Source organism: Mesoplodon densirostris, chromosome 10 (assembly GCF_025265405.1).
Source record: "Mesoplodon densirostris isolate mMesDen1 chromosome 10, mMesDen1 primary haplotype, whole genome shotgun sequence".
Lineage (NCBI taxonomy): Eukaryota > Metazoa > Chordata > Mammalia > Artiodactyla > Ziphiidae > Mesoplodon > Mesoplodon densirostris.
The window spans coordinates 41,399,121-41,414,817 of NC_082670.1; positions in this window are offsets into that span (position 1 = coordinate 41,399,121).

Genomic DNA, 15,697 nt, shown 5'->3' on the forward strand with positions numbered 1-15,697 from the left:
AGAACCAAATTCTCATCCACATCATCAGCTAAATTCAGTCAAATTCACTACTTGGACTTGGCTGTTTAGTCTGTATGATTAAATCTTAATAAGTTTGCTATTTCTTGGAATCCATCTCTGAATGATGGATTTAAAGTTTTTGTTAACAAAGAGTCAAAGAGATTTCTTATAGGCTCTAAATAAGTAATTTAATTTTTTTAAGTCATTAAGAGACATTTTGGTTCCCCCAAAAGACTCTGAATTGGCTAAACATGATAATAATAATAATATTATATTAATATTATTAATAATAAGAAGAATGACTATAAACTTCCTTTCAGCTCAGTATATAAAAAATCAGCTAAGATAGTAGTTAATTCTAACTTCATTCAATTGTAATTCCCATTAATTCACACCTTTCTTTCACAATAAAATTTTATCTGCAGAATTTCAGTTTTGATCCTGATGCAGAATTATACTGACTTCTACTGCTCACCTTCCTTCAGCCTTTCTGCTCCATGGCTTCCTCAACCTTCTCTGAAGTTTTCATCTGAGTCCGTGGTAAGTGTACGAAAGCACATTCTACCCCTGCAGTGGGATGTGAGGGCACAAAAGTGCCCCTGAGCAAACGTCCTCCATCCTCTGCCCACTTCTTGCTGCCTTATCAACTTGTTCTTAAATTTCATGCACTCTTGGACCCACTAATAGAAACTCTAAGAAGGTGAGTACGTTTCAGGGAGAGGCCAGGCCCTTCGCAGTGTAGTATGTAGAGCCTGGCGTGTACCTGCTCCCAGCCTGGAGCTCTGCAAGCCTGTCAGCAACCCAGGAGAGCAGAAATATCTATTTTATACATGAGGAAATTGAGGCCCAGAGAAGGCACTGGGCTCCTTAGCTGTGGGCTGTCAGCCTGTCTAAGCCAAACCCTTTTATCTACACCACTACTTCCTGTATGAACTAGTAAGACTCACGGTGACTTGGCAGAAAGCGGAGACTTGAGGGACTGGGCCACCAACGACTGTGGGCTGACCTGGCCTTAAGCACAAGGGAAATAAAGCAGTTATGGGAACTTGGGGGTGAAAGTCAAGGAATTACCACAATAAAGCGGGGGGGGGCGGGCACTAAAGGAAGCTGGGGAAATAATTTTCCCAGCTTCACATTTCCCCCTTACAGCCAGGCCAAGTTGGAGCTTGTTTTATAGTAGACTCAGGCAGCCAGACGGGTCTGTAGAGCAAAGATAATTTTATTGAAAATGTAAGTATGACTCTGAGGGAACAGAGTCTTTTTCCAAATCCAGGGTCTTTTATGTGCTCTGTAAATGAGTGTGCATGCTTGGGTGGGAATTATTTGCCACAGGTTTCATGTTTTGTTTTATTTTTCCTCTTCATGTTATCCAATGTCTCTTTTACCTTTGCCCTACCCAAAGATATCAGGTAAAGAGGCCAAGAAGATGCCCTCTTTTATCTGAGTTAAACATTTCAGATGGGAATATGGCTCTGTTAGGTGGGACAGTGATACCAGACACAGAGGCAAGCTCTCTCTCACCCTCCACTCCCACAGGGTATTGTGCTCGGATGGTCAAACGAGAGAAGGCAGGTGATGGGCCTGCAAAGCTTTCTACTGGTTTTTCTCCATTTATCCTTTTTCTGAGTTCCAGTTCAGCATGCTCTAGTCAAGGATCATTTGTTTCAAGGACTGAAAAACTGAATCTAGCTCAAGTAAAGGGAGGATTTACTGGAAGGGTTTGAGGAAATGTCCTGAACTTCATTTGCAGGAAGTGTGCCTGGACCTCCTGGGAAGCTCTCCCTCTCTTGTGCTGTCTCCTGATTGAGGTTACAGCTGCTCTCTGCTAGGTCCTAGGACTCTTGCAGTAATGCTCCCCTAGTGGCTACAGTGCTATAATAGCTACACAACCACTGGAGTTTATTTTTGAAAAAAGGTGTTTGTTTAGCCAAGGTGTTGCAAGTTGTTTCAAGGGATGCAGTAAAATGCTTGCAGTAAAAGTCTTGTTCATTCACATTCATTTGAAAAAATGTAATGAGTCTATGCTGTGTAACTTGTTTCCTGCAAGATGGAAGCTGTCAGATCAAGACTAGATAATCAAACAGGTAGTGATGGGATGTCAGAATTCCAAAGAGGTTGGGAGTTGTTGGAGGTGGTCAAAGAATCTGTTCCCCCACAAGGCATGTGGCTTCCAGCCAGCATAGCTCATAGTTCCTTCTCCTATAATTCCCTCATCTATTTCCTGATGCCTTCTTATAATGTCTCAGTGTAACGGGGTGGGGGGGGATGTGGAGCTTACAGTACTTCTGCTCACCCTTTTAACATCCATATAGTAACTTCTGTGATACATGGCAGGTTGTAAGGGTTGGATGTGCTGATTTGATTCTTATCCTTTGAAAGTTTTAAAGTCACCTCTTCATCTTGTCTCAAATATTGGACCAGAGGTCAGGGTCCAGAACATCTGACTCAGATGGTAAACTAGTGGGTTTTAAATAGGCACAGGAAGGGCACTGGATCTAAATAGATCTAGAATGAGATACTAAAAGTAAGGAAATGAGGGGCAAATTTGGATGCATTTAAAAGGAATAAAACATAAATAGAGTATTATTCAGGGGGGTTGAGAATGAAAAAAACTTGCTCTGTTCTCTGGTAATGACAGGTTGGTCACCTCTCCTGGTGTGACTCTGGCCCTGCTATACTATCCACACTCCTGCTGTAACTTCCAGAAGGTGGGACTCCATGAGTCATGCACACCTCCAGAGTGCTTGCTCAGGGTGACACTGTAGGTACTAGGATGGTCAGTGCTTTTGGCACTGAAAGGCCAAGAGCTGCCTTCGGTCAGATTAGACCAAGAACATTCAGGGGCACAGAGATATGGAAGCTGTTTTCTTCTTTCCTAGAAGAGGATGATGCAATAGATGACAACAAGCATTTGGGTGAATCCCTGCATCTAGGCTTGGACGATGTTCATGCCACCTGGCAGGTAGGTGGGAAAAATTTCGTTAGTCCCAAATGTTCTTCCATTGCCCCACAACCAGATAGAGCCTTTTAGTTTTAAGACACAAGGGGGACCAACATTCCCAGTCCATTTGTGAATGACCCAGAGAATGAGGTAGGAGAAAGAAAGATGCCACATTTAAACCACCCTGGAGGAGTCTCTAAAGCCCCATTAGTATCTCAACTGCTTGGTCTAATTGAGGGGTGTGTGGTACAGTGTTCTTTTTCACCTGAAATGAATTGATTGGTTAGTGAATTGGCTGATTGATGGACATTGGGGATCTAAACATGAAAATTATATGATCATACCACTTAAGGAGCTCAGAATTTAGTGGAGAATATGGAGAAATATTTATGATATTGTGTGATGAGGGCAACAATAAAGCAAGTCCAAGATAGAAGGAATCTTCCAGGCTTTGTATTAGACAAGACTCCTCTGGGAGGCCCTCTTACCTGCAGGCTAGTATGGGCTCAACTCCAGCTCCAGCTCTTCTAAATGAGGCCTGATTCTAAAGATCACAGATTATCTCATATCTGGAGCCAGGCCCGCTGTCTAAAATTTCCCTGTGGTTACCAAGTTACTGGTCTGGTCCCTACAGGCCCATTAATTATTATCCACCCCACGTGGCAACTTCTGGAGCAGACACTGGACAGGTAGTGTTGGGAACAGTACAGCATGTGTTTGTCCCAAATAATCTTTGAAACAGGTCCGTTCCCAGATTGACCGCTGCTGGGGAACCAGCACCTTTGCTTCCTGATTTCTATTACACCCCTTCCTGCAGCCCTGTCTCCCAGGGCTGGCTGGACAAAGAGTTCAAAGGACAAGACACCAGCACGGGAGAGACCTGAAGCTCAAGAAATGAGCAGTAAATACTCAGCACATCATAACCATGGATCATCTAGCAGCACATGAAAATAGATGACCCTGGAGGGCTGCAGTTATGTTGGGTAAATATGCTATCTCTGACACTGAGTAGTTCTTTCTGTGCTAGTATTTGGGGAAAAACAATCCTTGCTATATGGAAAAGTATAAAAGACATTCTGTCGAGAAGATGAAAAACATGCTTCTGTTTTAGACAAAGCTTGTGACAGTTCAAGGATTGCTTATCTATTGGCCCAACTGAGCTTCAGTGGCTTAAAAGTAAAATAAGAAAAATAAATACAGGTATTCTAGCCTTCTCATTCTACTTAAAGGCACATTTCCCAAGCTTTCCTTCTCCACCTGGAAATAGGAATTGAGAAATATTCAAAAGAGATCCTAGATAAGACTACAGTTTCAATAACCTGAAGACAAATCCTGTTCTTAGAAGTAAACGCTTGGTTCTAAGAAGCTCTCTGAATACCGGGTAGCACTTAAGAAACTACAGTCGCTGGCTCAGATAACATAATAACATAAAAACTACCACATAATAGGTGCTTATTATAGTCAGGCAAGCTTCTAAATGCTATATATATATATATATATATGTATATATATTCTCCAAGGACATAAAAGAGTAGCAGCCCCTTCAGGTTCTGGTATATTCTAAATTGGTTAACCCAGAAACTGTCATGGAAAGACAGATTCAGCAAAAAGGCAACAGCCAATATAGTACATCGAAGTCCCGGTGGCTTAGTGGTAGAGATTGGACATTGTGCCCTTAGGGGAAAAATAATGAGGTCAGAGCGGACTGGGCTAGATCAGGTCTGGCATTTTCGCCGCAGAGCCTGGATTCAAAGATGATCTGATGCGAAGCCAGGCAGACAGTTCAGCCAAAGCATTCATCCATAGGGCCCGGCCGGAAAGACAGTTTGGGTTGAGAATACGGGCACACCCAATCAAAGCCATAGGCCGGGGAAAGGGGTGTGGGAGCTGGGAGAGGAGTCTCAGCCCCTGGGACAAAATGGCAGGTGCTTTTTATAGAGCACTGGGTCTGAGGTGCTCTGGGGGGGGGACCTCGTGAACGGCTCAGGGGTCTCCAGCACTGTTTGGGGATACCCTCCCGTGGTTTGGTGACCCAAACAAAGGAGGGGACAAAGTACAAGAATGACAGTAGCAGGGAGAAGTGCCAGATTTCAATCAAGCACCAGAAAATGGTTATCAACAAGCATAAGAAGAGGATTTGATCCCCTTGTCAACTGAAAAAAGTGCACAACCTAAAAGTTGAGAATTATGTTTTATTTGGTGGACTTGCTGTGGACTTGAGCCCGGGAGGCAGCCTCTCAGATAGCTGTGAGGAACTGCTTCGAAGAGTAAGGGAGGAGGCGGGACATAGAGTTTTTGCAAAAAAATCAGGGAGTTGGGACATCAAAATGTTACTGTTAATTAAAGAAAACCAGACATCTCAAGTTAAGGATTTTAGCACTTTTCCATGTATGGGAGGGTACAAGAGTCTGAGCTCGCTGAAATCATTCCTTTGATATGCACCTTAGCTATCTGGGGCCAGTATCCTCCTTTTTTCCATCCTGAAGCCCCTCAGGGTGCACCACTGGGTGTGGCTGCAGTGGCTGAGGGCTTGATGGCTGCAACACCCTTGGTTTACTGGCATGGCAGGGGGCATTCTTCATCCACACCCTGCTTCAAGCCCTAGAAGGCTATCCTAGACTGTGATTCAGTCTTCTTTTCTATCAGTTCGGGGATTCTGATTCCTAATAGTATCCGCTTTTGACATCCCTATTCTTATGATTGCTAGGGGTTTTGGTTGTTTAAACCCTGCCTGGCTTGTACCAATACGCACAAATGCCAAGTGTTTACCACTAAGCTCATAGGCTTGTTAAAGAAATGGCAGTGCCAAGAGGTTGCAAGTTACTACTGGTAATCCATGCGTAGGGTGTTTGGTGCCTCGTGATATCCTTTATTTCCTAATTCCCTAAATCTAAAGGATTGGCAAGCTTCTTCTGTTAAGGGCCAGATGGTAAATGTTTCAGGCTTTGCTGGCAACACCCAGTTCTGCCATGTAGGGTGAAGCAGCGATGGATAATAAAACAAATAGGGGTGGCTGTGTTTCAATAAAACTTTATTCACAAAACAGGCAGCCATCAGATTGGCACGTGGGCCCCCAGTGCTGACCCATGATATAAATAAACAGACAAAACAAACAGGTAAATAACTTTCATACTCTCCACAAGCAATTTTTTGTTACTGTTTTTTCCTAAAGGATGGGGAAAGGAGGAACCATTTTGCCTGCATGGAACTATGTCACTGTCGTTTCCCTTCCATCTTACATTTGTAACTTTGGAAGCTAATAGCCTTAAACCAAACTTCATGCCTGCTTTTAAGATACAGAAAGGGCTGGAATATGTTATTCCAGGCTTTCTTGAAAGAGAGGGGCCCCGTTTGCTACTTTCCCTCCCAGCTGGTGAAGTTCTTTGCACACAGCCAGCCTCTGGCAACAGTGGAGGAACTTCTCTGAGGTGGCCTCTATTTTCTTTCTCCCATGTCATGGCCAGCAATGACTAACTCAACAGTCTTTGTAATTTTACCTTCTGGGATGACTTATCTACATACAGAGTTAATAATAGATTTAGAGACAAGGCAAATAGCATTTCTTCTAAAAGTGAAAAAACTATCAAAACAGAACTCAAGTGAAAACTAGAAGAGAGTTATCCCTACCCAAATCAAGTCTGTTTGCCCTCCTCATATAAGGAATGAAGATACTCAGGCCAGTAGGCAGAACTTGATTGACTCTAAATTCTCTTTAGCAATTAGCAAATTCATCACCTGTTATTGTCTGCATTGCATCCTCCCAAAAGAGATGTTGAAATCCTAACCCCTGGTACTTGGGAATGTGACCTTATTTGGGAAAAAGGTCTTTGGAGATGTAATCAAGGTAAGTTGAGGTCACTAAGGTGGCTCCAATCCAACACCCTAAGGGAAGTTTGGACACGGAGACACACAGAGGAGAATGCCATGTGAAGCACAGGGACACATAGGGAGAAGACGGCCATGTGACAACAGAAGCAGAGTTTGGAGTCATGTAGCTACAAGCCAAGAAATGCCAAGGATGGCTGGTAACTTCCAGAAGCTGGGAGGGAAGCACGGATCAGGTGCTCCCTTGCAGCCCTCCAGAAGGAACCAACCTGCTGGCACCTTGATTTTGGCCTTCTTGCTTCCAGAACTGTGAAAGAATAAATTTCTATTGTTATAAGCCACCCAATTTGTGGTCATTTGTTAAGCCCTAGGAAACAAGTCCAACACCATGGGCTGATGTAAACTAATAACTCAGATAAATTCTGTGCAGGCTTACCCTCTGCTTATGTTTGCGAAACACCCTCTCTCTTCCTATTTAGATACCTCAGGAAAGGAATAAACTACTAATCCTATCATCAAATGCAACGGGCTACATTCTGGTTTTATTTTTGATTTATCTTTCAGCTAAGCTGGGACTTTTAAAGCCAAATGGAAGTGAGCATTTTAATACTCTCCTCTTTTTGTTATGTGAATTCAGGGCCGAAGCCGAAGGCAGTTTGGCAAACAGTCAGCCACTGGTAGTATGACTGCAAAACCTGATATGTCAGCTATTGTCCTCCTGTATTTGCAGCATCTTTGGGTGCCATGAACTCATGCAATATAACAAAGAAGTGTATTGTCTAAACTCTTCTGAATATATGGCTCGTGTTCACATAACTCCTTTTGTCTTGTTCTGTGCCTGTCAGAGGGGAATTCTCTGGTGTCTTTGTTTTCCTTTAGAGCTTTCCCCTCTAATTTGATCTGTGTTTGATGACATGGATAGAAAGAGCACCGTGCACCTGGCATAGCAGGATCGCAACAAGCACTGCTGAGTCGTTCTGCAGTGCTCCCCACTTCCCGGGGGGGCCCGCTAGAGTCAAAGGAAGGAAACTTCCCGGGAAGAAGAATCCTAATAGCTAACACTTACCGAGTGATTCCTCCATGCCAAACATTCCTCTAGCAGGATGTGGTGGATAAACAGCAAGTTCTCTGTAAAGCACAGAGAACTGTATTCAATATCCTATGATAAACCATGATAGAAAAGAATATGTAAAAAAAGAATATATATATGTATAACTGAATCACTTTGCTGTACAGCAGTAATTAACACAACATTGTAAATCAACTATACTTCAATATTAATTAATTAATTTAAAGAGTAGGATATATATACCATCATTATTAAATGACTTGAAACATTTATTTATTTATTGGCTGCATCGGGTCTTAGCTGTGTCACGCAGGATCTTTCATTGCAGCACGTGGGCTCTTTGCTTCGTTGCGGTGCATGATGGGGCTTCTCTCTAGTTGTGGTGCGCGGGCTTAGTTGCCCTACTGCATGTGAGACCTTAGTTTCCCGACCAGGGATCGAACTGGCGTCCCCTGCATTGCAAGATGGATTCTTAACCACTGGATCACCAAGGAAGTCCCTTAAATGACTTTTAAAACATAATAAATATTGATAAAATAAAAATTTAAAAAGCAGGATGTGGGACTCTTCTTTGAGTTGTGGGACCTGCCTGTGTAGTCCACTTGCCATATGCAACCTGCAAGTGTTGGGACAAACAACTACCCCCTTAGATTTTCCCAACACCCTCCTGGGCTGTAGTACTCCATCTGACGACCCTTAGGTGAGTGCTTGCTCAGTCACAGAGCTGCTGTGGTCCCCTTGTCCCCTCTGTCTGTCTCCTTCTTTCTCCTCTTCCTCTTCTGAGTCTCCCTCATCCTCTGTCCCTCTGCCTCCCTCTTCTTCATCTTACTTGTCCCTTACGTCCTCCCTCACTGGCTCTCCCTTCCCCATTCCCTCCCCCTTCATCAGGAGGAGGCCATGGCCTCCTTCCAGGAGTAGAGTTGAGGGCTTGTTGTCTCTCTTGGAGAATAGATCTCATTAGGCTGCCTCCTGCGGTCCTCCCAGCCCTCAGCCTTCTACCACTACTCTCTCTCTCTCTCTCAAAATTTTGATCTGTAATTTTAACTGTACAGGTCAGAATACTGTCTGAGGAACACTGTGACATCAGAGCCTTAACACTTTAATACAGTTTTCATATAAACTCTTAATCACCAAACAGTGGCTAAAATATATTTGCTTAATTACTTATCTACCGGCACTGTGCCATGTGGTTTAATACACATTATTAGCTTTGATTTCCACATTAACCCCATTATCTCAGTCCTCAGATAAGGACTGAGAATTTAGGAAATTAAATGATAGGCCAAGTTCGCAGATATCATAAATGACAGAGCTGGAACCTACACTTATGTACCAGGCAAGGGGTGCCAGGGAACGAATTCCCATCCTCAGGGAACTGGCTACCTGGTGCAGGATGGAAAACCCGCAAAGGAAAAGAAGAGAATTTGACTGCTAGTATTTATTGGGTATTGCATGCGCCATCAAGTGTGTCCCACATGTGTTATCTTAGTAATCCCTTTAATAACCCTGAAATGACCGTGCCATTATTAGCGTGGCCACCATAGCTTCCCCCTTACAGATAAGGGACCAGAGTCAGAAAGGTGGCTCGAAAGTAGCAGGACGGAGATTCAGACTCAGGCAGGCTTCCTGGGGGCCTGGGTTCTTATCCACTTGTCTAAGCTGAGGAACCTATTTCTGGCATCTGGGCTTGCGGAGGAGCGGCATTTGAGCTGAGTTTAGGGAAGACAGGAATTTCCACAGGTGGAGTTGGGGAAGGGTATTCTGTGCCCGGCATGGCTGGAGCAGAACAGAGCAGGGAGGTCCCCACAGCTGTGCAGACAACTGGGAGGAAGGTGGGAGCCCGGGCAGTCAGGCAGGCAGTGCTTTCTCCTTTATATTTTAGAGGCATGATTTATTATTTCCAGTCGAATATTGAAGAGAATGAACTTTACTGTTGAGCAGTTGTAATTGGAATAAATATATCCTTATCTCTTCTGAATGGCTATTAAAATAATCTGTTAGGAAGCATCACAGCCATTCCTCCTTGGCGCTCTGGGCACCATATGTGTATAGGGATGGTCTGAAGGCAAGAGCTGGAGTTCAAGTCCAGATTCCGCCCTGTGACTTCATCTTCCTCATTCTTCTGCAAGTCTGGGACAGTAACAGTGCCCCAGCTTATCCTGGAAAGACATTTGGCCTGGAGGCCAAAGAGAGATCAAATGTGCAAAGCTTCAGAAGAACGGTGCTGTGGAACTCTAAGGAATCAAATATCTTTATTATTCTCATGAATCTGTTCTTTTAATACATGGCAGTCATTCACATCAGCCACAGGCAACTCAGTATAGAAATGTTTCGACCTGGAGTAATGTGTAGAGTGCCCCGGTGTTTTCACATACATGATCTAATTTCATCTTTACAATCATCTTATGAGGTAAGCAGGATGGTTATGATTGCCTTTTTTACAGAAACTGAGGCCCAAGCCATTTGTTTAGTAGATGCTGGATTTAGGTATAAAACGCCAGTTTTCCAACTCTCAGTTTGGATTCCTTTCCAAAGACGATATAAGAGGTCATGAGGGGAAAACCCTCGCTAAATTTCTTGGCAAAATTCAAGAGAGGCAAGAGTACAGACTTTATAATGCTCTTTGAATGTAGTGCATGATCCACAGAAACACTGAATTCCTAAATCTTTTAAAAAATTCATCTGGAGGTTTGCCTCCTTTGCTTTGACCCCTGCAGGTAGAATTTGCATCTCCTGTGGTGATGCCATGAGGCTTTGCACACACCCTGGGGTTACACATATTGCATCATCCAACAATCACTTGTTTACACGTCTGTCTCCCAGCCTCTCCCTCACCACTCCCCAGCCCCCAGGGACAACCAGCCAAGGTCTAGTCATCTTGGATCTCCAGCACCGAGCAGGTTGCTAGATGTAACAACAGCTCAAGAAGTAACTTTATGTTTTTCACAAAAGGAAAACTTGTTGACTGCATAACATTTAGAGACGTTTAAACAGTAAAGAATATCCTAAACAAAATAAAGGTTAAAAAATGGAAAAATAAGAAACAAATGCAAATGTCAAATCCTCTCATCTATGAATTAGTGATTATAAAAATATTATAGGACTAAGGTTAGCTGAGGGTGGTGCTGTCATTCGGGTCTGTGTGTGTGTTGTTTTAAAAAACAATCAAAAAATTTGAGGTAAGTATCAGCCTACTTCTACAGATTTCTAATAACAGCTCATAGGATATAGAAATGATCTTTATTCTTTTGAATGTTTCCATCTGGTCATGTCGAAGTTCAATGATGGCTTAAGTGATAATAGACCTTTTACTTTATTTTAATTAATTAATTAATTAATTAATTCTCTGCAACAAGAGAAGCCACCGCGATGAGAAGCCTGCACACCGCAACAAAGAGTAGTCCCCCCTCGCCGCATCTAGAGAAAGCCCGTGCGCGTGCAGCAACAAAGACCCACCGCAGCCAAAAATAAATAAATAAAATTAATAAATTCATTAGACCGTTTATTTTAAACATAATACAATACTTATATGACTTATTCTCTACAGAGTCGAGTGAAATGGAAATGATGTATGCATAAGAATTACATAACAACCACCTATATTTGAAAAACACTACCTTAGGAATTGTAATTTTATCAGCAGATGTAGCCTCAATTAGGAAATATTAGTTAAACTAAAAACAGATGACTCAAAATGACTTTTAAAGAGAGAGAATGCAGGAAAATTTCCCGTAACCATGAGTATGCAGGGGTCAGATGCCTAGAAAGCTGAATCAAACCTGCATGTGACCTGCATTCCAGACTCCTTAACCTTCCTCCTCCCCCAGGGACCTGATGGCTCAGGGGATGCACTGATCCTCTTGGACATATGCCCAGGGCTGCTTGCTGAATAGAAGGGCATTAGGTCTCAACTTAGCCCTCAAAACAACACACATTTATTCTAGTTCTGTAAGTTAGAGGTGTGGCTTTGCTCTCTGGTTTCTCTGCATCAGAGTGCTGATGGGCTGGGCTCTTATAGAGAGACTCATTCCAGGCTCGTTCAGGTTGTTGGCAAAACTCAGTTCCTTGCAGCTGTAGGACTGAGGTCCTTGTTTTGTTGCCAGCTGTCAGCCGGGGGCTGGCTGTAACTTCTAGAGGCCTTTTTTCAATCTTTGCACTTGGACGCCTACACCTCAACAGTGCAGTGAATCCTTCTCCCACTTGGAAGTTCCCTGACTTCCTCTTCTGGCTGAGTCTCTCTGGCTCCAGCTGGAGAAATTTCTCTGGCTTTAAGGTCTGAAGTGACTAGGTTGGGTTCATCTGGTGAGTCCAGGATAGTCCTCACCTCAAGCTCCATAACCTTAATGACCTCTGTGAAGTCCCTTTTGTCACGTGACATGACATATACACAGGATCCAGAAAGTAGGGTGTGGCCATTAATCAGCCCACTGTAGGGTCGCTTGAGAAAATTGGAAAGTTAATCAGCTTCAGCCGATTTTTGTCTGGTACGGACATTTCCTTTTCTTAGTCCATTGAGCTTTTTCTCAGTTGACGAAGTTGCCAACCATCTCTCTTGAGCTTTTTCCCCGTGGGAGATAGTCCATCTAGCTCTCCAAGAAGGAAGTTGTTCATTGTAATTCTTTCTTCAGATCTTCAGCCATCTTCCAGTTGGAGTTGTGTCTCCAATTCATGCTTCTGATGCTTTCCTATGTTTTAGGAAGTTTTTTCCCTAAGAGGTAAATTACTTCCTTGATTGGTTTTCTGCAAAGTTTCACTGCATGGTCTTGACACAGTTCAGGCGGTATTTGAAGTTTCAGTTGAAGTTCTTGACTTGCACCTTTAGGTTGTGAATTTTTAAATGTTAAGATATTTGCTCAGTTTGGAAACTTTTCATTTGAACTGTAAGCTCTTCATCCATTTGATTTTATTCAAATAATTTAAAATAATTCCTGGTCTTCTCTTTTAAACCCTTTTAAGGAAACATTTAAGTTAGCAGCATCAATGAGTTTCTTCAAAGTGACTTCTGACTGACAGTTTAGGCAGCCACATACGGTTCACTATTTTCATCTCATTCGAAGTTGCCATCATCCATAATCTTCTCTAAACAGAGCAGACAAATGTATCACCTTCAGTATAGTTTCAATTAGAGATTTAAACTGGTTGCTTTGTCATTCACAACCTGTTTCATTCTCATGGTTTGAGTTTTCAAGTTTTTTTTTTTTTCCTGTTCTTTAATTCCCACACTTTCTTCCATCTCATAACTTCTTGGATAAGCAGTTCTTTGGTTTAAAAATTTTTTTTTAAATTTTTTGGCTGTGTTGGGTACTGTTGTTGCGCACGGGCTTTTCTCTAGTTGTGGCGAGCAGGGACTTCTCTTGTTGTGGAGCATGGGCTGTAGGCATGCAGGCTTCAGTAGCTGTGGCTTGCAGGCTCTAGAGCACAGGCTCAGTAGTTGTGGCACATGGGCTTAGCTGCTCCGCAGCATGTGGAATCTTCCCGGACCAGGGATTGAACCCGTGTCCCCTGCATTGGCAGGTGGATTCTTAACCATTGTGCCACTGGAGAAGTCCCTCACATAAGCAGTTTTAGGCTTTCCTGAAGATGAGTGTTTTCATCCAAACCACCAATCATTTCTCTCCAAAATTGTTCTACATTCTTCTGAGATGCCTTTAAGGTATTTTTGGTGTATGTTATTAGGCATTGGAGGATTTTGATGCCTCTTCAAGTGACTGTGCTTCTGTCCTTGAAGGCGAGCAACATCACTCCATGAAATGAAAGGTTAGGAGTCTCACTTTTCTATCATTTGTCAGGAAGGTCTACTTATCCTCAAGGGAAGAGATGGACATGTTCAGATTTTTGTCGAGTGCTTGTAACTTCAGAGGACCAACCTCCACTAGAGGTGACTCAGGCCTTCTTGGTCTTGTAAGCAGTCTGATTTTCTCTCTGACTTTACCATAGTCTTAATCCCGGGCACAAAACCTTTTGGCTCACTCTTTTTCCCTCCTTAAAGAAAGTGGGCTTTTTAGTATAAAGAGAAGATACCAGAATTACTGGGAAACTCACAGAGAATTGGGCATCGTCCTCAGCATTCTGACAGCACAGGCAGAGCACCACACAGCTGTTCCAGGGCTGCTGGAAAGACATTTTTGTGGCAGTCAGCAGGCCCTCTCTGGCTCCAGAGAACACGGCAGCTCTGTCTCTGGTTGCCAGTGACCTGTGAGCCACAATTGATGGCATGGAATCCTGCAGAGTTCTGACCCAAACAAGTTCCTGATATCCAGGGCAGACCGTCAGTGGGGCTGGGAGATGGGGAGGCCAAGTTCTGTAAAACAGGGCTCTCTAACTCTGCTCTGTGTGAGCAAAGAGAAAATGCACAAAGAGAAAGTGGAATGATTTGTGTGGTGCATTGGGGAAAAACGCAAATGGCTAACTGCAGCCAGAGAAGCACTGGCCTCTGTAGACCCTGCCTGGCAAACCTACAGCAAAATCCCTTACTGCTAAATTCCAATGGCAAACCTGGGAGGCATCAAAGCAGGGCTGGGTCATAACCCATTCTCTGCACAGGAGTGTGGCAGGGCCTATGGTGGCATTTGCTGCAGCAGGGGACTCGTGTGCTCTATCCCTGGGTGAAGCTCACTCTTCTCCTGATTTAAAGTTTTCTCCTGCAGCTCAGAACCCTGGTCTACCTCTGGACATCACAGGGACCTCTCACCCCTGGACTCCCTATCTTGTCTGTGCTTGGTCAGTGCAGGCAGGGACAGGGGACTGAAGGGCTTCACCAAAGGCACTAACTTATAGAGCTGGATTTCAACTGGAAGAATTCAGGAGAAATGGAAGTGTTTAATATTTCATGGATTTTCGGTGGAGCCAATTTGTCGCTGTTCCATCCAAGCATCCCTGGATGGTGAGGCTCTCCTCCAGTGGCCCTGCCACCTTTAGCATGTGTCTCCCACGCTTGCCTGGGTTGGTGTGCAGTCCACTGCATCACCTTCAGAAGTGTGCCTCCATGGAGAGCCTCTGAAGAGTGGGCAGGTCCTTCTTCCAGCTGAATTTGCCGACTTTTTTTTTTTTTTTATACATGCCACATTCCTAGTATCTCTGGAAGATATCCTAGTATCTCAAGCCCAAAGCTTTATTGTCCATCACCCAGGACTGTGCCATGAGTCCTTACTTGTCCTCAGTATCTTTATCCATAAGGGAAATGAGAGAACCATCAATGGAGGCCTGTCTGGGCGCTCTGAAGGGCTCCAGGGTTCCGGCTGCAGGTGCCCTGCTCCCAGGAGTCCCTCTATCTATGGCTCATTCTTGAACCAGAAAAAGTCATCTGGGTGTCCGTGGGTGGGCTCCAACGTTCTCACTTTTCTCCATGTGGCCAGGAACACAGCTGCCCTCAAGACGTATTTAAAGAAATGAATATTACCTAGTAACTCATTCAGGTGTCATGTAAGTCAAGGGGATGGAATCAGAACAGCTCAGTCTCAGAACGCAGTCATGTAACAACATGATGAGATCTATCTCTGTCTCTATAATCTCCATCTCTATCTCTTAGTTCTCTCCGGTTGGGGATGCTGTAATAAAATACCATAGACCAGGTGGCTTAAACATATACAAATATTTTTATTTCTTACAGTTCTGGAGGCTGGGAAGTCTGATATCAGGGTGCCAGTGTGAAGGTGTGTGAAGGTCCTCTTCCTCGTCTACTGATGGCATCTTCTCATTTGTGTCCTCCATGGTGGAGAGGGAGGGCTAACTCTTCCTCTTCTTACAAGGACAGTAATCCCATCATAGGGCTCCACCCTTATGACCTAATGATCTCCCAAAAGCCCCCAGTTTTAAATACCATCACATTAGGGCTTCAACATATGAATTTTGAGGGGACACAT